The sequence below is a fragment of the Numida meleagris genome, chromosome 7 (genome assembly GCF_002078875.1).
Source record: "Numida meleagris isolate 19003 breed g44 Domestic line chromosome 7, NumMel1.0, whole genome shotgun sequence".
Taxonomy (NCBI): Eukaryota; Metazoa; Chordata; class Aves; order Galliformes; family Numididae; genus Numida; species Numida meleagris.
In genome coordinates, this window is record NC_034415.1 from 28,156,860 (window position 1) to 28,184,470 (window position 27,611).

The following is a 27,611-nucleotide window of genomic DNA, read 5'->3' on the forward strand; positions in this document are numbered from 1 at the left end:
CGCTTAAAGAAGGGCAGAAACGTGGGAATTCGCCTTTTATTGGATTGAAGCAGATACTCCCAGAAACTCTTTTTTATTTTTTTTTACTCTTGGGATACGCAGAAATCTTTCTGATGTCTGGCATCTTATGGTCAATTTCTTATGGTCAGAAGTGAATTCTGTTCTATTTCTTAAAGCAAAAAAAAAAAAAAAAAAGCAATGAACTTTTCCTGATCCTTCGCGGTGACCGATACTTGAAACTGCCACAAATTTCATCTTATAAATCTTATCAGCGAGTCAAATGTCTTCACTTTTTTCTCTCCCCTAGTTCTCCCTAGCCAAAGCTTGTCATGAGTCCAAGGACAGTGCTACTTGAATCAAACATGTGCCAGGTTAGAAGACAGAGGATCCTGGAAGCCAAAGATGTGAGATTAGGTCAGCGTTAGTTTTACTCTTGCGCAAAAGTCCAACAGGCAGCAAGAGATCAGTTCTCATCTCTGCCAGCAAGGGTTGATGCTGTGTGATCACCCCTATCTATGCGTTATTTGGAGAGTGGAAGGACTAAAACCCTTAGTGGGACGTCCAGCACCAGTCCCAGTGGGGACACCTGATGGGTGCTCCTGTCCTGGCCAAAACCAAGGGAATAGTTCTCTTTCAGTTAAACTGATTTTATTTCTCCTGCATAATAGGAAGTTCCCTTTTCTTCCTCCTCTGCTTCCAGTTACCTTTTTCCTTGATGAAACCCAGTGGATGCTCCTTTCATATCTTTACTCATGAAACTACACAGTTGTACTCTATATTGCTGGTGAAATATACTCTACCTACAACAAAGAAAATCACCCTAGTCTTCAGAGTCCTTAGGAGGCAGCTGGGCTGTGGGCTTATACCTGTTTGGGAAACTCCATTTAGTGATGGAAGTGATACGAGAGACGCCTGCCTGCCAAAAATGCAGAGGAACAGGAGGGCTGGGATAAATCCCTCCGCTCCAGGATAGATCATTCAAACTTGTGTTGGGTAAGTGACAGTATTTCCTTCTTGAAATTTTTCAGAATTGAATTTTTTATTAGAATGATTAATTTTAGATTATTTTTGTAAACAAGTTGCGTAGTCTGACTCTTAAAAATAAATGTAGTACTTGGACATGTTCTCAGTTAAAACAACTGGCTATTGTTTTGCTCTAGGGTGAAATAGAGAGCTTATTGTACTCTGTGTTTTTACCTGTCTGTGGTTGATAAGTTAGAGCCAAGTGTACTTTTTAGTGTATACGGGGCATGTGTTTTCCTGAGGTCAGTTCATTTCATGTCATACAGGGGAGTTGGATATAAAACCTGGGGTCCAGTTTTAGCCTCAGCAGCTGCACCGGTGGGCTTTGGCCTGCTTTACTGCTGAAGCTTGATGTCCCAGCTTGCAGCATGCTGACTGTGAAAGGAAGAAACCTCCCTGCCCAGGCTGCTGATTCAGGGAGCACCAGCTGGGTAACCTGCTCGCAGCATTTTGCTGATCTAGTGTTACAGCAATTAGGCATGAAGGGTAGCAAACACATGGGCTGAAATCTTCCCTGGGTGTCAGATGCAATCTGTCTGCCATCAGTTGCTCTGGGTTGTTTCAGTCATGTGATGTCACAACCTTGATGACATGATCTGGTGTGACAGCCAGCCCCACGGAGTCATATGTGCTGGAGAAGGAAATTTGGGGCGAGGTGGATGGATTACTTTCCCCTCCCAATGAACTGCACACGGAGAAGTTCTGGCCAGCTGTTCCTGCTGAAAGCCAGGTGGGATCCCAGCTCTGCAGCTCTCTGTGCTCGTGCTGCCAGAGCATTTCTTACTGACAGGAGTTTTTGGGCGTGTTCATGTAAAGAAAGCAGCACTTTTGGAAGAGATACGTGGGATGGGGATAACGCTTTTTCACACAGACACGCAGCAAAAATCTTTTGGTATGAGCAGCATCTGTAGGAACTTGCCATCAGCCAACTGTAATCCTGACTGCCACTTTGTTAAAATGTTAGGGAAATAATGACAAGGGACAGCGGGAGGCCCCTGCTGCTCACTGACCTGCCTTTCACACCTGCCCTGTTGCTGATCCCATGAGAGCATGACAGTACGATGTGCAGAATTTAGAAACCCTGCAAGAAGGTACTGGGCAGGAGCCCCTGGAGACCTGCTTGCCCAGAGGCAGCCATGGGTCGCCAGGGCCTTTTCCAGTCGGGTGCTGGAAATGCCCAAAGGTGGAATTGCTCCAGCCTCCCTGGGCCCCGGCCCTCGCAGCACCCTGCTGCTGAGCTCTTCTCCCTCACAGGAAAGGTGTGGAGGAGGCCAAGCTGGAGTCCAGATGCGGCCTCGCAGGTCCCAGGGAGTGTCTGCTTCCCGTGGCCAGCTGGCTGGGCTGCTGCTGGCACGGCCCTGTGCGGCCTGCGTAGGCGTCCTGCCGCACTGTGCTCGGGGCCGTCCGCCCAGTCCAGGTGAGAGGAAGCAGTCAGCGTGTCTCCGTGGTGAGCAGAAGTGTCTGAGCAGCATGTCTAGCTGGCTCTGTGGGTCCAGTGCCAGAATGCAGCTAGGAGTGATATGCATTGTTGTTATAAATACTGTTTTCCTGTGCCTCTGGTGCATCTGCAACATTGATGATGGTGTTTCATTCCCTTTTTTTTTGTTGTTGTTCTGTCCCTCGAGCTACAAGCCTGTGAGACTGGGAGCTGTCTCTTAATGTGCTTAGACAGTAGCCAGGAGTTTTCTGGGGATCCTCGGTTATGATCCTGACTTGAAACAACAGTGAGAAAGAAACTGCAGGACAAAAAGACTGCAAATCTTTCTGAGATGCTCGGAAAAGGCCGTGATTTTTTAGCAAGATTAAGGTCAAATGTCTTAACTAGAAGCATAGCTTCTAACTGAACTAAGTTGGTCCAGCTGTGAATATCTAAACCTTTTTTTTCCTTTAAGACGAAAGGTCTATAAAATTTCATTTCCTACTAATTGTTAGGAGTTTTAATCATTCTCACTTCCCTTTTCAGTTTGCTAAGGAAAAAAGTCTTAAGCTTATATTGAGGCAAGGAGAGAAGAGATGCAGTCAACTTCAGGTTACCATGAATACAATAGTATGGAACTGGTTTCGCTTTATATAGGGAACTGCTAATTGGATGTTAGAGGCTGCTAACTTTATAGTCTTGTAAAACAGCAATGGCTGAAGCTGACACTTGCATGAGGTCTCTGGGGAGAACGGAAAGTTTTCATGTCTATGGAAGGAAAAGGTTGGGAAATAACTGAAAGAGCAGTTGTTTTGGTGTTTGTGTTCTGCTTCAGTAATTCTCAGCTCTGTAATATAAACAAGATTTTAGACATCCTCATGGTGTTACAAAATAGTTGCAATTGTAAGTGCTCTGACTGAAAAGAGTGAAACAAATTTTAAAATGGCGCAGTTTTTTATTTTCACATGGCCAGTGCACATTTCTAGGTCCCCATTCCCTCTGTGATTTGCAGAGATGGAATGCTGAAATGGGTTTGCTGCGAGTTTGCACCAGCAGCATGCAGACATCTGCTCTGTTCGGTGCATTTGTCTTGCGCATGAAACTGGATTACTTGCTTGCGTCTATAAAACAGTGTGCACTGGACTTTAAGTGCAAACTGAAAATATTTTCTCTAGATGCTTTCCAGAAGCAGACAGCTCTGTGTGTCTGCCTTCAGCACCCATTGTGCTTCCTGGTTGCATTTTACTGAACTGTGCTTGCACGGAGGGCAAGAGGCAGCTCTGCTCGCAACACTCTTGGAGCTCACGAACAGCACACCACGCTGCCTCTGCGATTCCTCTCAGCAGAGCTGAAAAGGGCTGTTGTTTTAAATACAGCCCACCTACGCCTCGTACCCTTTCTCTTGCGTAAATATCAGGAATGACAGTGAAATGGTCCTTAGGATTTTTACAAATCAAATCCATTTGAGAGAAAAATGCATCGTTTCCTTGGCTTTTAAGATGTGTTAAGGGTATATAAATCTGTGTTCTGGGCCTTGTGGGACTGCACTCCTGGACTTCTGCAGGTGCACACAGTAGTAAAAGCAATAAAACACGCTAAGTGGTCGGTGTACTTTTGTTTCACCCAGCTCAATTACCGTGTTTTCATGTATGGAAACTGCCATGCCAAAGATGACCTTGTTCCCTTTAAACGCTGTAATGAAGTGCAGTGTTTTGGAAGGGTGAGGTTAGAAATAAACCATTTCTCCGAGCCTGATGTGGCCTTTGGGTCTTTGTGAAGTAGAGCCCCACAGTGCTGGGTGTGCAGTAAGGTTTTGTTGCTGAAGGGGCTGTGTACGGCGGGGGGTGGAGGGGTCATCATGGCACTGTGGCCTGAGGTGATGTGGTTTCCCGCCCTGTGGCACAGGCGTGATGTGCTGAGTGTGTCCCAGCCATGAGCTGGGGGCTGCGTGGCCTCCATTAGCAGGCGTTGGGTGTGGAGATGGAGTCGGGCTGGCTGAGGAGAGGTTCTTGCTCATGCAGAGGCCCCCGGAGCGGCTTCAGGCTTCCTTCCCGTCCTTCAGGAGGAGAAGGGCCGTAAGTTACACCATGTTACTCTTAGTCAGTATGGGAAATGAGTGATGAAGTGCACACAGGGCTTGTGAGCGTCCAGCCTATTATCAGTGCTGGTATTTAAACTATGTACAGGGTATCAGTGAGAATGAAAGCATTTCCTCCTATCTGTGTCTGCCTTTCTTCTTGACTTTGATACAAAGATAAGGCTGTGCCATAATGAATCGCTATTATGGGAGATAGTAAGATTGATTAACCTATTACAGAGTGGATAGGTCAGATGCCTGGAATACAGAGGTAGACTTCAACTTGGATAACTGTCAGCTATGCTTTTTATGTTTTTCCCCCCAAAATAGCTTTTATATCTACAAAGAGATATTTAGCTCCTTAAGACAAGTCTTTTTACAAAATAAAACAGGGACTGTGGTGACGCTTTACCTACAAATCTTCATAGCTTGTGTAATGACGGCTCTGCTGCTTATTTTGATGTTGCACAGCATGAGTGAGAGTACTCCGCTGCCTATAAAAAGAAACAGGTGATTTCAGAAGATTTCTGTGCAGCTGGGGTTGAGTTTGCATGGCACAGACAGCGATAATCACCTTGCTTTGAAGCAGGTATGTGTGTGTTAGCTCAGAAGGCTGCTGTGGTAGTGCTGAGCTCTCTTGAGTTACCTGGTCTGGCACTGCTGGGAGCGCCTGCACTGCTTGCTTTGGCATACGGCGGTCGGTTGTGGTTTGGTTTGCTTTCCATCTCGTGCGCCTGTTTGTTTCTGAAGGATGCGTCGTTGTTTATCTTGATCACTGGGGAGCAGCAAATCTGTTGACATATAAATAAAGGAAACTGTTATTTGTAGGGCTTTTGTGGTCTGTGATCTACAAATTGTTATGAAGTTATTATCTGTGCTATTGTATTGCAGTGTTGCATTCGTCACTGCTTTTGTAAACTAGATTTATGTGATTTTAATGTGCGCTATTAAAGAAAAAGCAATAGTGAGTAGTAGTCAAACTATGCAAAAACCAATTAAATTCACAACCAGTCAGGTCCTTAACCTAGAACTACTGGAGCCGTCCTTGTGAAATGAAAAAAATCTTTATGGATGTGATATCTATGAAGGTACGCATGCGTATGTATGTCCTTTGGCTGTGCAGCAGCAGTTGGCTGGAAGTGCCTGGAGTTCCTCCAGCTCCCAGACTGTGACCAACCAAGACCCTTTGGCGGCAACTGGTCTGCTGGGGGAGATCATTGGCAGAACTTAGGTAGCTCTGTGTTGGTGTCCTATGGCAGCTGTTGGAAGCATGGAAGCAGATGGAGGTGGATGAGAAATGCTCCTGTCGCTGTGAAGATGAGGGCTGACTTTGGGCCATTTTAAAGAAAGAACCTCACTGCTGAATTGCGCTGTGGAAGCCAGGTTTTGTAACCAGCTTTTCTGTTTTTCCCTTTCATCCATTATCTTTACCTCGGGGAGATTACTCATGTAGGTAAATGTTACTGATGTGAATCAAGTTTTCAGGACCAGGTCCATAGACCTCATGTTTGTATTGCTGTTAGATTGCAGTTTCACTTAATGGGGCAGCATTAAGTACACCTTTGTTGCAACATGTTAAATTGCTTCAACTATAAGCAACCTTCACATCATGCTTTGGGTTGATCATTGCCATACTTGTAACAGGAAGGCTGAAGACATTTTCTTGGCACGCTCCGGACTACATTATGCAACCTGTGAGGCAGCCACGGATTGGAAGGGCTTTCGTATGTGTAGGGGAATGGTTACGGTCCGGGAGCTGTGGTGTGGAGAGGCTGTCATGTGTAGGGCTGTAATCGGCAACGATGTAAAGACTTCTGAAAGGATCTCATGCAGTAATTTAACTTTGTTGAACTAGATTCAGACAATTTTACTTCTAAGATCTTTCAGGTTACATTCTAATTATTTCAAACGCCCCGCGTGACACAATTGAGATAACACTAAGTGGTTGTAGTTTACTTTTGCTGTTAAACTCTGCATTTAGAGGGAGCTTGTCGGTATAGATTTGTTTTCCCTGACACTTGGCGAAGCCAGAAATGCAGAGTCTTGATAAAGGCAGGATAGCTGAGATGGCTGTTAACTCGAGAGGTCTCCAGGTTTGTTTTCATACATCCCTTGCAGGTTCTGCAGGGGGAGAGCTCCAGCTGGCTTGCAAAGTTCAGCCATAAAAGCAAAGCTCTGCAGTGAGTACACCAGATTACTGTGCTTAGCCTGCAAACCTCAAATCTCATTTGTCAGCTCAGATTTGTAGAAGCGGTATTAAAATTGGATTGTGAGCAAGAGATTTCCAGGTAAAATTCTAACTTCCTTCAGATTTCATTGTAAGATAAATATTTCAAAATTACCACTCTGCTGAGCTGAACAGAAACTTTTCAAATCTCAAAGTTACTGAGGACCGTTAATACGTATTTATAAAACTTCACATGGTTTCAAACAATGAATTCAGTCATTCTGTGAGTAGCTCCTGACGTGCCATTGTTGCTGACCATGACATTACTTTGTAGGCAGCTATCGTGTTTCAAAGTTATGAAATGTGATTCAGCCCTCCTCTTGCCTCCCCCCTTGAACACAGCGAGCATGTGCCACACGGTAGTCCCACTTGATTAGGCCCTGTTGAGAAATGTGGAGGTGAATGATCTTTTTGTGTTCTTGTCCACTGCAGTGCATTATTTGAGAACCCAGGAATGGAGGCTCCTGTTGCCCCAGCAGGTTGCTGTTAACTCTCTGAGTCCCAGTGTTGCAGCAACACAAGTTTCAGAGTATGCCTGTGAATTTGCTTCTCTGCTGAACGCTGAGATGGAGTCTCTTCTGGTAGCGTGAGGGCAGCTCTCTAGGAGGAGGTATCATAGCTTTGGCCACTTTGGCAGCAGAACTTCAGTTTTGAACCAGTTCAGTGAAAAAAAAAAAAAAAGGATCATACCAAAACAAATAGCAAAGAAACAAGTGGTGTTAAAGTGCAGCCTCGTGGTGAGGTGTCAGGCCTTAATTTGGGAGTTGAATTAGGGATAGGTGATGAGCACGTAGAAGTGCCTAAAGGCAGCACATATAAACTATCTGGAAACTGGCTGCAAGAAGCACCTCTTCCTCTTTTTCCATAAAATCACTTAGAGAGCTCACAAAATTGCCCAGAAGCCCTCAGGATTGTGTTTGAATGGAGAAAGTAGAAACCAAAATCAGCACCTACCGCTGAGCCTCAGGGACAGGCAGCTTGCCTAAGCAGCAAGGGCTCAGGGAGGATGGGAATGCATTATCTGAAAGCACGGTTGTAATTATTACAATTCAGCCCCGCTAATAGCTCCCACACAATGTCAGCTCAGATGCCATGTTCTCCGCTCCAAGTTTAGGACGGCAAACAGCTCCGTGGGAAGTGCTGGCTGCCTTGAAGTGGGCGGTGTTGGAGAGTGAAGAACCAAGAAAAGAGGAAATGTTTTAACGTAGTCCAAGGGATTGGTGGGTGAAACTGAGAAATGGAAAATACAGAGCAAATGTCAGGAATGAACTCGTTAGCGCAGAAATACTTAGCCTGGAAGATTAACGATGAAAGTAAAATGGTAGGAACCCCGTTGCTTGGATCTGCCGCACTAATGGGAAATCAACTTTTAACGGAGTGCAGCAGGGGATAGCACTGCATAGGTAGGAGGCAGGAGGAGATAAAAGTGATAATGTGATTTTCCAACATAGAGGGGAGAGTGAGACGCTCAGAACGGTCTGTTTAAGTCTCAACATGATTTAACTGCATGCATGTTGCCAGGTTAACTTAGCAGTTGTTGATTAAACAAAATAAAAAGCGTTCTTCTGGCCCTGCCTGACCGTGTTGCAATGTTGGGGCTTTTTATAAGCTGTTAAATGAGATGCTGACATCCTATGTCTAGTATCCCCAGATAGGCTGATCTGAAAGCCTCGGAGACCCTGAGGGTCTGACCTACATTACTGGTACTGTCAGAACAACGAGCTCATATATCTTTCAGGCTTTTTGACAATTTGAAGGGCAGTCAGCCTAGCCCAAACAGTTAATCTCTCTTCTCTGTCTCTGTTTCCCTCTCTCTTTTTTTCCCCTCTAACATGCAAAGAGAAGCGAAAGCGCCAAGGAAAAATTTATTAGAGCACAGCATGCCCATTTCTCTTTTAAAGTTAAATAAAAGAGTGTTGGATTTAGTTAAAATATGTTTTTGTTAAAATGGAAAGGGATTTAACCTCTTACTTTCCAGCAGTGAGGAATGAAGAATTTATACAATGCCTGTGCCAGTGATAGCTGATTTGTTGTTTTTAAGTTAAAAAACACACATTGTCTTCTGAAGGTAGAGTAGTTTCACCCTGAAAATCGCCATTCAAAAGCAGATGAGCTCCTCAGCCAGCAAAAAACATTCATGACAGATGCGGGGAGGCGAACTGTGGACTATCTAAACCCATGCGGTGTGTGGGGGCCAGAGAGCCTCCCGACTTGCAGATCAAAGGCTGCCTGAAGCCTTTCTCTGTGCCCCTTTGGGAAATCAAAAGTCAGCACCTACACCAGGGCTCCTCCAAAAGCAGCAGCAGGGAAGCATGACACGTGCTCTATTTCCCTCGGTTTTGTAGAACAGCTTGTCTGCTGCAGAGAGATGAAACAACCTTTCATTGCTAAATCTGCATCCAGTTTTCTCCTTGCTTTGATCAACGCATTTGTTTGTTATATACACAGCTTTATCATCTCCAAGCTAAGATGACAACCAGAGGCATGTTTTCCCTCACTCTTTGCTGCTCGATAGGGGATAAGCACCTATGGCGTGTTAAAAAAAAGTCCGTACGTAAATAAACAGAATTGTTGCATGTTTGTGGGGTTGCCCCACAATAAGCGAGGGGACAGTCTCAGAGTTCACATGGTTTGGAAGAAGAGGAAACCTCCGTGAGAAGCAAACTACCATCCCTGCCCCGTGCCCTGGAAGCAGGCACACAGAGCACAGGCTGAGGACGGAGGGACGTCTCCCTGCTCCAGGGGCAGCAGCCCCCGGCCCTGGCTGCACTTCAGCTACAGCACTAACCCGCCTGCAGCCACCAGTGGGCATGGGCAGAGTGGTGCTTGGCCACATTTCGACCCCTGAGGAGCTGTGCAGTGTGAATGATGTGGAATAGAACCGAGTAGGAGCGCATGAACTAGGGAAGCACGGTTTCCTGGGGGTTTGCGCCTTCCAGCATGGATTTTCACATCTGGAGTGTTGGAAAAGAGCTCTTTGCCGTGTGGGTTCTGTGTGGCTGTCGGGGCTGAGCTCACACTTCTGCTGCTCCTCCATCAGGGCGTGCAGGACTTCTGTATCCACCCATCTACAGTAATTCACAGGAATGTAATCGTTACGTATGAGGATGTACACCCAACCAAGAGCCAGACAAGGAGGGGGTTAAGGAGAATACATCTGCTGCAGAGCAGGAGAAATGAATTCTTTAGCCTTTTCCTAGCTCCATTTGCTCTGTGTGCTTTCAGCTGCCTCTTCTTCCTCTGCCATATCAGATGCAAGCTGCTTCCCTTCAGTTTCACGGCCTGCTCTGGTCTCTATCAGATTTCCTCGGGCTCTGAAGGGGGGGTGCCTGCCTTTTGCCGGCTCAGCCTTCATCATCTACTCATTAAATTTCCAAACAAATGACTTTGTGTTTTCTCCAACCTCTCCCCTCACGCATGGAAGGAGCTTCCTGGCGGTATCTGCAAGGCCACTTCATTATTCTGCTTCTTATGCCATTCTTAAAGCTCTCCTTTGCTGAGATGCTTACAAAAAAGCCTTGTTATCAGTGGGGCTGAGCCTGCGGCCGGTCACACTGACCCTACTGTTTCCTTGAGCCTTCCTCTCTCCGGGTTGCACAATCTTTCTAATTCTTGCGGGCAGAAAATGCCAGAAGAATTCAAGCAGCTTAACCTGGGCCTCATTTTGATAAGGTTTGGGAGGCAGGAGCATGGTGGTGGAGGTAGATTGTGGCATCTGGGGTCGTTCAGAATGGGCAGGGAGGATGGGAAGGGAGGACAGAGGTCCCAGAGTCTCAGTGTGGAATGTCTTAAGTTTTCTGTTTTGCTCAACTCAACAAGGTATTTGAAGGCTAAGCTTTTCTTGTTAAAATTCTATAAAGTTGCTTTGAAAATGGTCCAGGCTAAATGATGGGTGGCTACTGTGACCAAGCTGCGAGACAAGCGATTTTCCTATGGGCTCCTTCAGAGCAAACCAGTTTCAATCCAGAATGGATGAGGTGTGGCCGACTGCTCTGCTGCGTTGTTCTTGCTGACCTGAATCCTTCTGCATTGCTCCCAAAATCCCAGTAAGCTGGAACAGGCCAAGGAGAGGAAGCAGCTGCAGGATGGTTTCCCCGATCCAGGAAACAACTTCAGATCATCTCGGTATTTATCAGTCAGTGTCAGGATAAATTTATTTGTGAGTTTAACTTGAAATATGATAGAGCGGCTCTGTTCCCGTTGTTTCTCTTCCTGTACCATGTGCTTTTTCTTTCTGGAAAGCATTAAATTGCTCCATAAATCCTGGTAATCCTTCATTCATAGGATTGAAGGAGAAATATCCAGGAAGAAGGTTGTCAGGAGAATGGGCAGTTCTGCAGCTATTTAGAGCACGTGCTGCCAGACTGCTAATTGTTGAGGTGCTAGCAAAGCTCCTGCCCTCGTTCTGCACTCAATAATAAGGTGGGCTCTGGTGACAGCTTGTGCTGACACATCTGGCCACTTGATTGAGGAGATGTCCTCAGGCTGAAAAAGAGACGTCCTCCTCAGTAAAGGAGAAATTTTATTCTGAATGTGAATTGCTGTACCACTGCTGTAGACAGCCTGGAAATCTCTCTCCACAGAATGCCTGGCATCGATTTTGCCATTAAACAAACATTTGAATAATAACAGAAAAGCAATAGTCTGCTTCGTGATCCGTGTGCCCTGCCGGGCTGTACGTGGGAGGCGGGCAGAGCAGGCAATATGCCACTTTAATGCTGCAGGTGCAAGCTTAATTTGGACATGATTTTTGGTTTAATCTTAGTTCTGAATGATTTCTGTGTCGATGATTCTTTCCCAGATTGGTACCCCAAAGGCCAGTGTGTTCGCAGTGAAAAGCCCTTTATCTCCATAATTATCCTTAAAAAGGACAGGAGGTCAGACTGAACGCTGGCATTACCTTTCACTCAAAGAAGCTGGAGATAGGACTTTCTAAGCCCAACCTTTCACCTGGAGTTGCAGCTAACCCATCATTTTCCCTCTGCGTTGGAATGCGAGTTAAAATGGCTGCTGCAAACAAAGTCATAGCTCTAAGCACTAAAAAGGGTTAAAAGAATTCCCATCCCTATCCTCTGCTACGTGCATTTCTCAAGGCTAAGATCTTTCCTTTTGCTTGCAGATATTTTTCCACAAGTCGTGAATTTCCTAGGATGATTGTAGAGTGTCGTTCTTTAGAGGTCATGTGTGATGGGAGAGGGGAGCCATGAACGTAAGCCCAGGAAGCAGGTGAGCAGAGCAAGCTCCAGGCCATGGTGCTCTGCTCGGCCTGTCAGGAGCAATCCCAGTTCAAAGCCTGTCAAACTCTATGGAAAATCTCTGTGCCTTCGATGGCTTTTGGATCTTGGCCCTGGCTTCCCACCTTGTCTGCAGCTGCTGAAGCCTATTGAAAGAGGCTAAAAATACATCAAATAGGTTTCTAACGTTATTTTTTTTTCCATGTAAGCAACTGCCTTCGTTGCCATTTTGTGTTGTGGGTGGTCCGTGACCCTGACTATTGATACCATGGTTAATGCTGGACAGAAACTAGAAGACTGCAGAGTGGATGGTCGAGCAGTTAGCAAGTATAATATAGAGATGAAGGAAGTGTACGAGGAAAAATGAAGAGTGCGGCTTAGCAGCTGTTACTGGCCTCAGTGTGCTAATGCATAAAGGGATGGCGTAGAAAGGAAAGAAAAACAAAAAGGTATATATTTTAAAACTTAATTTTCATTTTTGAGGAGAGAACGCACCTTCAGTATGTAATATTGTGTGTAAGGCCTGACCTGTTGAACCTACCGTGTAAGGCTACGTCAGCTCTTTTCATATAGCCAGCATCCTTTTCTTCAGGGAATTTCTCTTTTTACTTGACAAAATAGTGACAGTGACACAAAGACTGAATTTCTCCCTACCCAAACAAACACTGTTGATCGAGGCACCAGCGTCTGAAGAACGAGTTTCAGTTTCAGCTTTGCAAGGTATCCATTTGAATCAACGCAGAGCTCTCAGATTTCAGCAGAACTTGGGTACGGTTTCAAATTGGCGTTGTTTTTGAGGAAAGCAAACATTCATCCTTTCTCAGGGCGATTGCTTCGTCTCTTCAGATGATGAGTAGCAGGGGTGAGTCTTGCTCTTTATCAACATGGTCTTTCAGGCATGCAGTAACTGATGGTAGCAGTAGTGGGGATATTTTCTCAGGCGCTGTCTCAGGAAATGCCTGACCAAAGCCAGCTGCATCAGTTCCCAGCTCACAGGATTTCTGATTCATTTCAGCGATGTATCAGAACATAACCCAAGGATTTGGGATAACTCTGAGCTTTGGATTCTGCTCTAAACTTGAGTACTGCTGCTTTACCTTCTGGAATCAAACTGTGCCTGTGAGCATCTGTGAACTCCACAAGTTCAGAAACCAGAACCAGACCCGCACTTTGTGGCTTCAGCCCATCTTTCATTCATTAATTTCTAAAGTATTTTATGGCCTTGGTTATCTGGCCACTTCCTGATGCCTTTAACAGCTTCCTCATAGCAAGTGAAGCGAATAAATTTACAGTCACCGTTCTTATGGAAGTCTTAAGCAGGCTTTCTTTCTTTTTTTTTTTTTTTTTATAAAGTAAGGGGAAAATTTTCTTCTTTGATGCCTCTAGTGCCTGATGGTTGGTAGGGAAACAATACAAATAAATGTGACTGATGAAATGTATAGGAAGAAAATTCGATAATTGGGTGTGCAGGAAAATGTATGACCTGGAAGATGCTGGACCAGTCCCTGGAACCCGCTGTCTGGCAGAGGAAGCAGAATTCCCTGCTGCATTCCCAGCTCTGGGCCCTTGTTGCGGCACAACTTGTTAATCATCACACCATCAGACTGGCCAGAATGCAGCCAATATAACTTAGGCTTTTGTGTTGCCGTGGATGCTATCTAAGCATTCCTGGAACAGTAATTTCCTTTTTGGCCTCCATGGAAACAGTCATAAAACAATTCTTAAAATGTCAGGAGCGACTGCATCTAATGGGGGTGCTTTAGCCAAAGAAAACATACTTCAGTTTTGAAGCATTCCCACCAAAACACTGAAATCTTAAAGCTACTAATAGGCTGTGCATCAGTGCCTGAGCACTTTACCATGACATTTAATAAAATGTAATTCATATACCAGCTTTGCTGCAGTCACGATATCCACCGAGGCGCACTAAAAACTTTCCAGAAGAGATCAGAAGAGAGAGGAGGGCACGGGTGGCAGCAGGGCGAGCGGCAGAGGCAGGCCGTGTGGGTTGTCTGCCTCAATTATCTTACAGCTTGCTAACTGGCAAATGTTTAACAACGTTTCACACTCGTGTGAAGATCTGCCCGTAACGAACGTCCTGTTGGTGCCACTGCAAGATGTATCACTCGGTAGCGTCACAAGCCTCAGGTTGGAGACTGGGAAAAATTTCTTACTGGGACAGGCTGCCCAGGGAGTGGGGGTCACCGTCCCTGGGGGTGTTCCAGAGCCATGGGGATGTGGCACTGAGGGACATGGGCAGTGGGCATGGGGGGGTGGGCTGGGAGTGGGCTTGGGGGGCTTAGTGGTTGTGTGGTTCTAAGAAAAAGATGACATCTCTTGGAAAGTCAGTCCACATGAGCAGCACTGGATGTCCCTGTGTTTGCATTCTGAGAATTATGATGATTTGTTACTGCTTTTTTGGCAACAGGGAAAACGAGAAGATTCCCCGTGTGTTTTTCTGGATAAGTTGCCAGTCAGCCTCCTGTTGAGGGAGGGAGGAAGGGATAATCCAACTAGGTGAGCAATTGCAACTCCTTTTGTATTTGATGCGAATCATTCCTTGCAGTCCACGGTCAATGGCTCAGAAGCCTTCAGCTGACGCTGCCTTGTGTCGGACGGCATCCAGCACTCAGTTCAGTGCTTGCTGCTGTGAAGCAGGGTTTCCAGGTTTGCTTCAGTCAAGTGCCAGGAGCAGTGGTTCCCATTTGTCCTGGGCAGCACACATGTGGTAAGGCTGGGCGCTGTGCTGGGAGATGCTGTGCTTCCTTCTGTGAAGCTGTCAGCTGGGCTGTTAATGCACTCCCAGCCCCACATCGTGCTGGGGATGTCCATCAGCTATTTCCCAGACAGCAAGCAGCTGCCGGCCTGGCTCTGATGTGACACTGGTGTCCAGCAGTGCTCTGGCAGGGCAAGCTTCAAAACATTCAGAGATTCACTTCAGGCAAGCACACAAAGTTCAGCTGCTCATGGGAAGCCAATCCAAGCATCTCGAATGCTGTGGGGCTGGCACAGGGGCTGTGAATCTTTCAGGGCTTGGCTCCCTTCCGTCTGCTGGAGGACGGCAGCTCGTATTGGCAGCGAGGCTGGAGCACAGCAGAACTGAAGGCTTGGACTTCTTCTGAGATTGGATTTGCCATCCAAAAGATTATTGCTTGAAATCAAGTTGTGCTGAGAGATACGGGGGAGAAAAGAAAAGAGCACTTAACCCAGTGTCATCACTGCTGGGTACGGCTTGGGCATGCTTCGCATTTTTGATGAAAGCCGAAGCCGGCTCTTTATTAAAGCTGGCTCGTGCATCCCATGAACTTGTGAGTCCTATGGGTTCCTGCTCTGACCCCACCTTTCTTTCATTCACAGGCATTTTCAGATTGCCTTCATCTTCTCGCCCTGAGATACTTTCTTTTAATACAGCGTTAAAATATAACCAAAGCGTGGAAAGCTGTTCAAAATTCTACACGCAACAATGAGTACAACATTTAAACTGCACTCGAAAACCTTCCGGACTTCTTTAAATATTTCCCTCTGCCTTTGCTCTCTCTTAAGTCCTCCCGCACTTGGGAACGTTACGGTTTTGAAAGATGCTGCCTCTTATTTTTATCTTTATCGTTTTATTTTGCTACTTTTTTCTTGACATTGGCACCGAGCTGAGCTCATTCTGGGTTGCTGATATGGCTATCATTTCGCTGATGGGGGTGTCAACTTTTACCCTTAAGACAATTTTAAAATTATATTTCTAATCCTCTTATCTCTTCCGTAAATCGTCAGTCTTGCTTGTGGGTTTTCTGGAGAGAATGATTTAATTATGAATGAATTCTTTCCATTTGGGTTTGTTTATTTTGAAGGCAGATAAGTTATCTCGCTTTCTCTGGGAGAGATTAAAATATTTCTAATTATAAATGTGAGAGTGGTGCGATTCGGAGTAGCTCACTGTCTGTTTGCTGGCGTGGCAGAAATATAACTGGTGCAGAAAACCAATGAGCCTGTGGTTGTGGATGTGCTGATGGAGGGATGTGAAAGGGCAAAGTAGCAGAGAATTACAGGACTAGCAAAATGAATGGGGGTATGCTATCAGTGCGCCTTTCCCTTCAGTTACCATTTAATTTGTGGCATTCCTTGCGGCATTTACTATTCATCCAGGTCGTTTTCTTGGTGTGGACAAGTTCTCTGGAGACTTTACTTGAGAAAACCGTGCTGCCCCTTATTCCTGCTGCTTTGTGTGGAGGAATAAATGCTTTCGGAGGTGGGGGTGGGGGTGGGGGTGCGTCTGCAGTCACCTGAAGGGACAGAGCCCTGCGGCTGTAACCAATATCAGAAGGGAACGATGTGGGGAAGCGGTGGACTTAGCAGGACACGGTTGGAGGAGCGGGGTGGGGGGGCTGCATGCGAGGGCAAAGCTGCTCATGCTTGAGTCTTACTAAAGTGAAGCGTGTGCTGAAGGACTCTGCTGAGCCAGGCCCTGAAACATGTTCAAGAAGAATGGATTTGAGGCCGTTCTGTTAAATTTATACCAGCACCGGGCATGCGAAGTGCGTGTCATGCATGACTCTGAGTAATTAACATTCCTCTTCAGGTTCCTTTAAAGGTTCAGCAATGCACACTCTTTCAAAGACCTCACCTTACACCTTTGACCTGTCAGGCTATTTCTAACGAACTTCAGGGATGCATACATTTAAACCATTCCGAGTTGCTCCTTCCAGAGGATAACGTGATGTGGAGCTGAGCGGGCAGGCAGCACAGAACATTAGGGCAGGGCTGCTCTTCTCATGCAGGAGAGCATCGCACCTCCAGAACTTCCCTCTCAGCAGGGCTGGAGCACAAAGCATTTTACAAGCTTATCAAACCCCAGCTCGTAGCCATCAAGGTGAGTTATGAACCACAGTATCCAGGAGCTAGAGTGCTGTGCCGCTCACCTGGGTGGCGTTGGAAAAGGAAGACCCAGCTTCTTTGTCACCTCAACCCCACATGCTTTTCCCTAAGCACAGCGCTGGAAGGGCAGTGCCGTGGTATCGGGCATGCATACACAGAAGGAGCAGTGGAGTGAAATTTTACTATATTTGGGTAATCCTCTAACACCGAGGCAACTCAATATTCCATTTCAGATGGCTGATTTTTTTTCCCCGTTCTTTCCTATGTGAGCGAATTGGTGCTTTCTTAAATATTGACATTAATCTCCTCAGTTGGAAGCGACCCAAGCTTCTGTATTTCTTATCCTCCCAAATCATCTGTACTTCAGATCTGTTTACCAAACGGACTATATTGCATTCCCATAAATCCCGTACTTCGCGTCTGCTGTGATATTAATTTATTAGTACGCGTGCATTTTCAACATCAATTACACCCCGTCTCAACAGACATAACTCTCTTCAAAGGAGATGGAAAACCGTGCAGCTCTTGGCTTGTGCAAAATCCCCTCCCCTGCCTCTGCCCGGCTGCAGAGCTGAGCCCTGCTTCACCACCAGGGATCTGCACGCTGTACGGAAGCAAAGACATGGCTGAGAAGCATCCCAGCTGCAGCGTGATTTTGGGTTTTCCTGATTTTTTGCTTAAAGGCTGCGATCATTCATTTCCTTGAAAGCAAAAGCGCCGCGCTGGTGTTTCGTAGGAAGGAGCTCAAAATTCTGATGGGAGCGCAAACTTCTGACTCAGGCAGCAGGAGAGGGCCAAAATTTGGAGTCAGATTTAAGATTTCAGCAGGGAGGAAGAGCAGCAAGTTTTGTTAAGCGAGCAGCTGAACAGCTGGAATGAATGTCTAAAAACGTACAGGTCTTCATTTACAGCCAGAGCTTTTTGTTTACGCCAAACATTGCCGGTTAAGGGAAAGCAAGACCCAATGTTTATTTCTTATAATGAGAAATGACCAAAGACCATTATTCCAAAAAGAACTTCTCACCAGAGTTAATCTAATGTTGCGGTATCTGAATTTTAAATGACAAAGGAAAGGAAAAAATGCTTTAGTGAAAAAGAGAACCGCAAACCGCCTTCGTTTGCTTCCTGCAGTTGAGCTGGAATTTCAACGGTGCCTTGCAAGTGAAAAATAGCTCTTCCTTCAGATGACCTGTTTAAAGCTGGGAATACTGTTGTAGATTCCGAAACGCTTGTCAGCCCCTCTCACTGATGCATAGGATAAAAATGAGAAGCACATGGGACTTTGATCCCGAATGGCACGGTTTTGCCCTGTGCTTGTAGGCATGCAGGCTTCTCCTCAGACAGCAGGTCTCGCAAATGTGTTGGATTTTGGTAATACAGATTTCCAAAGCTACAAACTGGTTTTCCTTCATCGCCCATTACCCAATTTGCATCTAAAAGTAGGAAATTTTCAGAGTACTTTCTGCCAGAAACGGTTGTAGGAAATGCCTCTGTTTATTTCACTGAATAGTTCTGAAATCGGAGAAGTTTTCCGTACTTAATAGTGAAATTAATCCTTTTTTTTTTTTACATTTTTTTTTCAACAAACCAGTGAATAACTGCAATCCACATCGCTTCCTCCGGTGGTGAGACCTGCAAGGACTGGGAGGGAACAGAAAACCCTTTGCTGTTTGCTGACTTCTTTTCCACTGCTGCCCCTGGACAGGGCAGTTCTGCGTCCCATGGAATGACAAAAGGCCCCGATTCTTGTAGCCTGTCCCCCTGAGATTTATGCTTGTTCAAGCTGCCATAGGAATTCCAGTCCCTCCTCCCCTCATTTCAGTTTTTCCCCATCTTCCTTCCATTTCTCTTTTTTTAAAATATATTCCCCCTGTATTTTTCTTCTGCAGTCGTTATTATTTAGTAGCTTATTAATTCAAATGGAAACGGAGTGATTTTTTTCAGTGCCTTTCTGCTGGGATACCTTTCCAGCTTGCCACACTGAACTGCAGCACAGATGTTATGCACATTTAACTGTGCAGTCAGCGTGCATATTTTTAACATAACTTGTCTTGAAAATATTTATTCAAGCCAAGACAACAGAAAATTAGAGTAATTTGATTGCTCGGGCTTAAGGAATAGATTACTACTGTTCCAGATGTAAGAAACAACAGACTACTTACTCTCTCTAGACTGAAAAAACGTCATTGGCTCCTGATACCAACCATATTTGCTATTATGTTCATAGTAAATCTTTTAAAAGTTGGATACCTTGAAAGAGTTTCAGTTTAAACCTTTGCCAACTAGCATTACGAGAACTTACCCCCCCCAATAAGCTCATTATGAAGGGTTTCAAAATACCCAGTGCTCCAAAGGTGCAATATTACAAAGCCAAGTTATAAATCCTCCTTGCCATGAAGTAAGAGTGCCAGATATCTCTGCAGCAGACTCGGGCTCTGCGAGGCTTTCAGCAGTCAGCCCTGATTACATCTGAAGATCAGGCTGCTGGCACTGAGGACGTGGGATCTGGGATGCAGTGTTTTTCTTTTTTATGGTCTTTGAATCTCCTTTGTGTAGATTTTGCAGTTCTCGCTCAACCTCTTGGACTTGTTCTTACTGTTTTTCTTTGTATGGCTTATGTGCAATTATTATCTGTATGCTTATTATTCATCTTTGCATCCCTCCCTGCGTTTCTGCACGTATAGAAACAGGCCAAAGGAGAGCAAGACAGCAATGCTCCTATCCAGGTCTTACCAAAGGTTCAAAATACGTGTTCTTAATACTTTCTTAGCAACTGTATGACCAGATTGCCAAAGTACTGTGGCATCACAGAAGGATATTTGAAGACATTTTTCTGCAGCTTCAGCTTCTGTTTCAGTCCCTCAGAAGCGTGCTCTGAGACTCAGGCTTACACGGCAGCGTAACGTGAAAGTACCTGAGCTGTTTTTGTGTGAGCTGTCCATAAGTGCAGCTGTGGTCCTTTCTGCATGTGGGACCAGCCCTCTGTCTGCTCGTTTTTCCACTCATGCACGTATAAGCTGCCTTTGTATAATTCACTTGGATGTTTTTATCTCAATGCCTTTTTGACTTGCTAAATATAAATGCTATGCCCATGGGTGGGATGTACCATACCTGGAAGCCAGGCTCACAGCTACCTGACGGTGTGATTTCCCATTGCCTTCAGTTGGATGGAGCTGGGCAGCTACTCGTAATGAAATGACCTGTTAGCTATGGGTGTTGTCTTTCCTGTAGGTGCGATTTTCAGTAAGTCTCTTCTTTTTGGTGGTGTGCAGTGTTTAATGATGCTTTTGAAGCCAGAGAGTCAGTGATTAGTAGAGGGAGAAGCAAGGTGCGGGTGTTTCAGAAACTGTGGCATGCAATTTAACATGTGCTTCATTGTGCATCTCCCCTCTCTGTCCCACCAGTGGCCTCTACTCCAGTCCTACATGGAGAGAAGACCATAAAAACTTTGATTGGTGTCTGGTTTTACTTAAGTATCTTATTACTTTAGGCTGAAGATGAGTGTGAGGAAATAGTCTTCATAGTTGCTCTTGTACAACAGCTCTCTGCGTTTGAAATTCCTTCCTTAAACCCATCCTTCTTTTCTCCGGACAGCAAAGAATGTCATATTTTCATTTCTCTGTCTGCAGTAATGCTGTATATTTCTCCTGTCAGGGCTGCATGGGAGGCACCATTCAGCAGGGAAGTGGAGCACTGATTCTGCTTGCTTTTGGATCAAACCCAGTGCATACCTTAGCCTGGGTGTAAGTAGGGCTGTCCTTACAGTCCAGCCACTGTGCAGCTTAAAGCCAGCCTCAGGCACCAGTGTGTGCAAGGAACAGCACTTGGAATCGCAGTTCCCCTAAAGCTGAGGTAATGGAAGCAAGATTTTAGTAGATGAATGTTTTGGGGCTACTAATCAGGTAGCACGGGGCTCTAATACTGCTGCGCAGGCTCTAGCTGCTGGAAATCTAGTTTAGGTGTCTAAAGGGAGATTTCCTTCATTCCTATCTTTCCACATTCACCTTTTGAAGAATACAAATGTTTGTGTATAAAAGGTCATTAGGGGCTGCCTTACGACTTAAATCCCAGCGCCTTGTGTCATTTTTCACGTAATAGCCAGGATGGAGCACAGCACCCTTTAAAAAGGAACTCGAGCCGTACTGCTAAATGTTAGCTGACAGCCTAGTAAAAACAAAAGTCTTCATTTTTCTTATTTGTCTGCTTTCTAACCAGCCAGAAACTGCGCAGAGCGCTCTTATTAGATCTCCAAGTATGCAACGCGGAGAAATCCTTGGATTCTAAAATTGCTGAGTACACACGAGCGGTGCCACAGTGTCCTCTCCTTGTGCCAAAGCAAATTTCTGAGTTATGTAATTCTTCTCTCCAGTGTTTGAGTTAGGTAAAACGTTCGGCATGTCGCAGGGCCTTGGGAGCACCTCGTCTGCGGGGTCCTGTGGTGCATCAAGGTGCCACTGGCACCTCCATTTTGGGAAGGCCAATCGGAGCTCATAGGACAGAGAACTAGAGAACACCATGCCTGCCTGCTAACCACATTTAGCCCAGGAGGCTTTTCATGGTCAAGAAAACTCCAAGCCAACAACCAGTGTTGGCCATTGGGCTCCAAATGCTCCCCATAAGACCAGGTAATGATTCCAGTTCTCTTGGTCCCAGGCTTGTTTTCTGGCTGAAGCCTGAATGTGTCAGCTGTGTGGGTTCCCTACGCTTCAGTAGGATAACTGGTGGCTTCAAGGCAGGTTTTGGGTTTTTTTTTTTTTTCCTCTTGTATATTATGATATACCTAGCATGTGTAAATAAACATTACCTTTCGTTAAAACGCGGGCCAAGATGAAATGGCCTTCAGTAGATTGTGCACAGATGAAAGGGGCTGCTAGAAGTTATTAGCTGCTTATCTATGGTAGGCCTTCAGCATGTGATGGTTTAGAAGGGCTTTCAAACATTTCTACCTCTTTCTTTGTTTTCACTTTGCTTTCTTTGTTTTCATTGCTTGTAACTTGTAGAGGAGTTGTGAACTAGTAGCTTTGTGAAGCACTTCTCATCCACTTATGCAGCTTTCAGAAGTGCTCTACTTTTCCTAATTCAGTAGCAGCTTTACTGTTGGCATCAATGGAAGCAGAAGTGAGACCAAGTGCTTCTTGAAAAGCCACGCTGGTTTCCTCTGCGTTTTGTCTTTTTGTCTCTTCCAGTTCCTGGAATGAAGTTTGTAGCATCATCAAGTGAGAACTGTAGGTTAAAATTTCAGCATATTCCCTGATTTCTGTGCTTGACACAAGGGCCATTAGGCAGCGCTTTTGCTGAAGCTGCAGTGGGGATGGGGAACACACAGATATTAATTAGTTGTTAAGGAAAATTTCCTACTCAAATCTAATGTGTCTCCCTGCGTACATGGGAATTTTTTTCCTTTTCTGATACTGCGTGTAGGTTTTGCTGTGCATTGAACTGCTTGGTGCTGGGGAACCCCCTGCTGCCTGGCTCTTGCCATTTGTTGGTGATGCAGCTCACTGCTGGGACTCTCCTCTCAGCCCAGCCCATGAGAAGCTATTTCCAGCACACTGTTCTGCGCTGACTTCCAAGTATTATGAAGTAATTTTGTACTTATTTATTTAAAAAATAAACCCACCTGCACTGCTTTACATAAATACAAGCCGAGATATCCAAGAATCCTGTGTCTGCAGCGCAGTGTTTATCCACTTCGAGCAGAGATCGAGTTCTCCTTGCCTGGCACAATGTCAAGCATAATGGCACTAAGCAAGCCAAACCCTGGAAGCTTTGGGCAGGCCTTTATTTATCCTTGTTAGCCAGAACTCCCTCGACCACAGTGGGAACTGGGAAGCAGTACATGGATGGGAGGCTGCAGGCAGAGCTCAGGGCCGTGCGTGCAGGGCTGGCTCTGCACCGGGTGGCCCTGCCCACAAAAGATCAGCAGCACTCACGTGTGAAGGTGTACCAGGAAAATAAATGGGCCTTTTGGATCTGAAAGAACAGCAGCCTCCTTGGGGTGCCGCAGTTTGTGCCACACCAGGTGTGAATACATTGATTATGCTGCGTTTCTTCCCTCCCACTGCCATGCTTAAAGGTCTCTAGATATAAAGGAACACCTCATGCAAGAGTCAGCTGGAGCATCTGCGTGTGCCTCATTGCTCACCTCCATCTCTTCTCACCTCTGGGAAGTGGGAGTCCCTCTTAGGGCCAGGAGAAAGCCTGTGGGATGTAAGGATGTCAGCCTGCTCTCTCATTCTGCTTAAGTGAGTTCATAACCCAGGCAAATGTTAAAAGAAGTTTGTTCTTGTGAGGCAAAGCTGGGAAGTGTGATATCCAAGCAGCACAAAAGGCTAGTTTCTCTCTTCCTTACTTTTCTGTTGGTTTGCACAGAGAGGAGCTCTCACCTCACATCGCTTATTTCTAGATCAGTCTCTTGCATTCATGAGTGTAAAGCTGCACATGAATACATGAACGCACAAGTGTTTTTAGTCATTACCTCCGTCCTGGAAGGTGCTTAACAGAAGTTCTGCTTATCAGTGGAAATAAAAATTGCATTCATTGCTTTGTGTAGGACACTGCATGTTGCTGGAGTCAAGACTAACTGTCCTTGAAGGGCAGAGGAAGAAGTGGATGTAGTGGCATCACCTCTGTCCATAAAGCCTTGTTTTCCACAAATTTTAGCTTGAAGGAGCAACAGCAAAGCTGTGATTAGTAAACTCCTCCACACTATTTGTCTGTATCAGTTCCATAAATGAAATGCACTCTGTAGATACTTGGAGTTTCTGGGTACCAGGCAGGACTTCAGGGTTCCTCACTGTCTGGTAGGACTTTGTAACTTCTTTGCTCATCAGGGAACAACTCAGTCAGGTATTTGGCACAGTGCTTTGTGTTTCAATTGTCTTCCATGCCTGTGCCCACCGTAGCTCCTGAACCCTATGCTGGGTAGGGCACCTTGCCCTACATACTGTCAAAAGCATTTGGGTGCATCCCTTCCCCTGGCCACCTTTAAAACCTCTGTCTTGAGCTGTATGTGCCACTGCCTGGTATGTCAGCAAGTGGTTCTGCTTGCTAGAATAGAGAGCTTGAGGCGGTACAAAATGATGTCAGCCACCACAAGGTATGTTTGTGCTTTGAATTCCGCTGCAAAATTTCTCACAGGTGAGATGTTCATGCTGTGATGTGACACTGCATGTGCAGGATTCTGTGTCTGAATGCAGAGTCTCCATCTGCTTAGTTGTGTGTGCATGGATGCCTTTGCGTGCATATACGTATGTATGTGTGTATTAAATGGTTTCAGAGCTTTAAGGCAGTAATGCAAGGAAACCAAAATCACAGGGCATGATTTGCTCTGTGGTTTGGAGAGAACCACATCTTCTGAGAGCTCCTGCCTTCAGCATACCAAACCCAGGCATTTCAAACAAGACTCAATTTGCTGATAAATGTAGTGAAAAAGACACTGTCACGTGATGGATATTTACGGTTTCTGTATGTTTACACTGAAGGACAGAATCATAGAATCACAGAGTGGTTTGGGTTGGAGGGGACTGAAAAGGCCATCTTGTTCCAGCCCCTGCCATGGGGTGCTTCTCAGCACCATCTCAGTGGTCCCATCCCAGTGGTCCTCAAGGCAGCAGAGGTTAAGTTGATCTCTTTCCCCAGGATGTACCTCTCTGTTGAGTCCAGTTCTCCCAGTCTATTCAGGTGCGATTAATCTGTTTGTGAATATAGCTGATGTTGGAGCTCTCATCAATTTTCTTTGTTGCAAAAGAAGGACATTTTCAACATGTATTCCTTTGAGAATAGTGAGATTTGCTCAGTGTGCAGGCTTGGGAGTGACCTGAAGTTCATCGTCTGGCCGGGCTGAGTTATAATATCCTGGAGGAGTCCTGGCAGAGAAGTCTCTCACTGAGAGAGAAAGAAATTAAATCCTTTGACTCTTGGGGCTGCCAGCTGGGTCATTCCACCAGCTGGCTCTGCTTTCTGAAGCTGAGGTGTTTGTCTGCTAGGAGCCGGACTGAGACCACCAAATACACTGTTGTTATCCATTCAGGTAACCTACATGAACATCTCTTCTCTTGCTTCTGTGTCACCCCTTCTGAGTCCTTAAAAACCAGATTTTTGAAAGGTTATTGTAATGCTATAATCTGTTATGCCTGGCACTCTGTAAACAGCATGACTAACAGCAGCGCACAAATCCACTGTCAAACTCAATTAATTTGGGAATCTGGGTAGGAAAATACACTACCTAGCAGTGCTGTGTTTCAGGAGGACTGAGGAATGTAACCTGGATCAGCATCTGAGATCCAAAACTTGTGCTGGATTTTGCAGGTAGCTCAGTACAGTTTGGATTAGGTTCAAATATTCCTTGAACATCCACGTATTAAATAATGGAAAGTTTTTGGTCTTGTACGGCCAGAGGGTAAGAAGTTTGATAACTTCAGCATTTTAATTTAAACTAAACACGTGGTTGATTGTGATACTTGACCAGGGCCGTGAAAATGAGAAGGTAATCTGCCAGAATCAAAAATAAGCATTTCCAGCATCTTTCTGATATCACTGATATAGCAGTTAGTCGTTCTGCAGTCAGTGCTACACATCCTTCAGGCAGGAGCTCCTCTCCCAGAGCTACAGCCACCTCTCAAGAGACCAAATTTATGCTTGTGGACTGTTGGTCTCCGTTGTTCTTTCCGAAGCCTCTTTGGTAGCATTGGTTATTTTGTAAAATGGAGCCTTGTAGAGGACGGGCAGAGCGGAGGAGTGGGACGGAACAGGTTCTGTGGCTGCTGGCATGGTGAGGGAGGAACCTGCAATGAACTTAAGGGAACTTGAAAAGTTAAACAGCAAAGTAATTTGGCTTGACCATAAAGAGTGGTTTGGGAACTGACTACAAATGAGTGGAGAGAAATTGGGGGAGCACTCTGTAAATTCTAGTACAAAACTAACGAGAAGGCCACAGAACAGTCTGCTGTTTCATTTTCCTAGTGTCCTGCTTGCTTTGAAGGCTTTGTGGAAAATTGGGTTTTCCTTTATTTGCAAACAGTTTGTACAAAATGTTTCAAGTCACTCTGGATGCTATCAGAACTGTCTAAGGTTAATTAACTTACTAGTCACATCTAGCCCTGCAATAAGAATGTGCTCATTGGAACTCAGCAAGTTCTGCGCACACTTGGGCTTGCTTTGGCAGGCGTTCACTCTCATCACCTGCTGAGCTTGATATCACTGCGGTCCTTTGGCCCAAAGAGCAAGAAATTAGGACCAGCAATTAAAAACTTTAATGTAGTGCTGTGGTTTGCAGCTCCTAGGCAAGCAGTTGGTCTACTGGAGCTTAGTGTGGATGCACGGAGCTCAGCTTGTTTATTTGGATTGCCTGCCTTGCAGAGAAAACCTATATCCGCTTCCAAGCTAACGAGTTTCTTGAAGTATGGCAATTGCCACAACTTTGAAACATAATCTCCGTAGATCTGCAGTAACATTACATCCAAAGCCTACCATCTTTTTTGTTGAGCTAATAAAAAACTCATCAGTGGCTTATCCTTCCACAAGGCTTCCGTGGCTGCAAAAGCACTTAAAATTGAACAAGCCAACTTTGCCCTGCTCCTGTTTATTTCCTCTTGTACAGGCTATTAACTTTTAGAGACTGTTTTTTTTTTTGGTGTGTGTGGCACGGCCATTACAGGATCATGAAGGCTACAGATACTTGTACTTCTGGATGCAATTAAGATAGGGGCTTGCTAAGTCTCAGTATTGTTGTTCAGAAGTGGTTTTTTGGGGGGCTGACAGTTTCCTTTAACCTGACCATGCTTGAGAAAGGGCACAGAGATTGCTGCGTAATTTAAGAATTCAGGAGAGTGACTTTGCCAAAGCTTTGGGTTTGGTGCCTGTTAAGCTGCCTGTGTGGGGCTTGGACTGCACTCCTGGGATGGGAGATCTCTAAAGTTGGCCCAATTCTGCATCAGTTGAAATGGTGGGGAATCTAGTACAGGAGCATGCTTAGGCCCCCGATGAGAACATTTGAAAATCTGCTCTGGAGTATCCACGGGAATAAATTTGGTCCTATTGTTAAGTTAGGATTTGAATTTACTTAATGTTACAGAGTATCTGAATCTGGGAGATGATGCTGAAGCTTTTCTGTAGCAACTAAGTTGTGGCTAATCGGTATGTTAACTCATTCCAGCATTGAAGTGTTTTAAAAAAAAAAAAAGAAGCCTCCAAAATGTGACTGTAAACCTTTAGTGCAGGCTAATTACCTACAGAATGCTCACGTTGCTGCCACTCGAGGCCTGGCCTGTCAGCTCCTACAGACAGGTGTCATCTGCTCGACTTCAAGGAACATTTAAAAGACCAGCCTTTTAGCAGAAGAAATGAAGTTTTACAGCTACCTGCTTAATGTGGAGGCTTTAAGGCTGCCTGAGATCAGGCTTGTGTGGGTTTAGACCAGGGTGCAAGTTCCTCTTGAACAATCAATGTAGCTCAGTCCTGACTTGGCCAAAGCAACCAGCTCTGGCATCAGTTAAATATTTACATTCCCCCCTTTTTATATAAATTGTGCTCTATTAGCATACGTTTCACAGTGTATCCTTGTGTTTCAGCCTCTTTATAAATTTGGCAGTTTGTACATTAATCAACATCAACCGATGTAAAATCCCAGCCATGAGGCCGAAGCCGTCAAATGTGCAACATTTACTGTTTCATCGTAGGCAGCCAATAAGTCATGTTGCAATGTATGCCTTGTACCAAGAGGATATGGTATAAAATGGAGCGTGTTTACACTAGGGAGACTTCTGT

At 45.3% G+C, this 27,611-nt stretch overlaps 1 protein-coding gene across 2 annotated transcripts in view; it reads left to right on the forward strand.

The window, feature by feature from the left end:
• The window catches only part of ROR1 (receptor tyrosine kinase like orphan receptor 1), a 137,821-nt gene that overhangs the window by 57,808 nt on the left and 52,402 nt on the right, over positions 1 to 27,611 (forward strand). The window contains exon 1 of one of the 2 annotated variants that reach the window (XM_021405390.1): positions 1,575 to 1,753. The exons of the other annotated variant lie outside the window; for it this stretch is intronic. The gene's annotated coding sequence lies outside the window, so the exon portion shown is untranslated. Of the gene's footprint in view, positions 1 to 1,574; positions 1,754 to 27,611 lie in introns of those variants that run through there. 2 annotated transcript variants of the gene reach the window in all.